The sequence below is a fragment of the Etheostoma spectabile genome, chromosome 14, assembly GCF_008692095.1.
Source record: "Etheostoma spectabile isolate EspeVRDwgs_2016 chromosome 14, UIUC_Espe_1.0, whole genome shotgun sequence".
Classification (NCBI taxonomy): Eukaryota; Metazoa; Chordata; class Actinopteri; order Perciformes; family Percidae; genus Etheostoma; species Etheostoma spectabile.
The window spans coordinates 23,027,124-23,028,307 of NC_045746.1; the positions used below are offsets into that span (position 1 = coordinate 23,027,124).

General features: G+C 36.8%; 1 protein-coding gene across 2 annotated transcripts in view; it reads left to right on the forward strand.

Annotated features, from left to right (window-relative positions):
- The window catches only part of gatad2b (GATA zinc finger domain containing 2B), a 61,791-nt gene extending 61,317 nt beyond the window's left edge, over positions 1-474 (forward strand). For both annotated transcript variants that reach the window (XM_032535136.1, XM_032535137.1), the window contains one exon: positions 1-474. This exon is cut by the window's left edge and continues 1,266 nt beyond it. The gene's annotated coding sequence lies outside the window, so the exon portion shown is untranslated.
- The last annotated feature ends 710 nt before the right edge of the window (positions 475-1,184 follow it).

Here is a 1,184-nt window from a genome sequence, read left to right on the forward strand (position 1 = left end):
CCCCCCCCCCCATCCACCTAGTTACCTTTGGTTATCCAGTATGCACAAACTGAACCCTTTTTACCCAGCAGCTCATCTTGGCATCACGCGTTCTTTAAGAGAGTGAAAAAGAACTCAAAATCTGAAGGCGGAAGCACATTTTATGCGTCCAAACCACAGATTCTGTACCTAGAAACCTAGGAATCTAGGTTCCTTTTCTTGTTATATTTGGGTTTTTAGATTGTTTTCTGATTGTTGAACCCCCTCCCAACCCACCCAACCTTTATTGCTTCTTTTTTTTGTCATTTGTTTGTTTTGCGGCGTCTCCTCATGAAATGGTGGCATACCTTTGAGGTATTAGTCCCCGGAGACGATAATAATCACCATAGCTAAAAAAAACAAACTATTGAAATATCTGTATGGATTATGTATAGATACCTAGCTTCAGAGGGAGAAAAAAAAACAAAGGATGTGGATTATATCTTTTATGGGAGAGACATGGATCAATCATTGTGTGCATGCTCTGCACACAAGTTGCCTCACTCCAGAGGAGCACTTTGCATATTTCCAATTGGAAAAACATTTTTTTAAAAGAGAAAAAGAATGTTACAATTGAGTGGCTAAGGTCTGGATGCTGGCTAATTGCTGGCCAGAGCGTCAAAGGAGATGCATCAAGGTGTGATTTAAGGTATGATTAATGGATTTATACTCATTTACTTTGTCAGTGTTGATCTCTGTTAATGTTGGACCTTTAGACTGTGTCTCAGAGTTTCCTCAAAATGTCCCACCAATACATAGGATGTGTCACCCTGTCTTAAAGGATAAAAGTTCTTTAGAGCTCTAACCCATTTACTTGATCTAGTTGGTTATATATATTGAACAGAATTCTAAATGCAACACTTTTTTTTTGAGAGAGAGAGAGAGAGACCCTGGTTTTCGGACCCCCTCATACAGTCCAATCAGCATCTTGATTTGCCACACCTGTGAGGTGGATGGATTATCTCGGTGCTCGCTAACACAGATTTAGACAGATTTGTGAACTATATTTAAGAGAAATAATTCTTTTGTGTACATAGAAAAAGTCTTAGATCTTTGCGTTCAACTCATGAAAAATGGGTGCAAAAACAGAAGTGTTGTGTTTATAATTTTGTTAAATTTTATATATATATATATATATATATATATATATATATATATATATATAT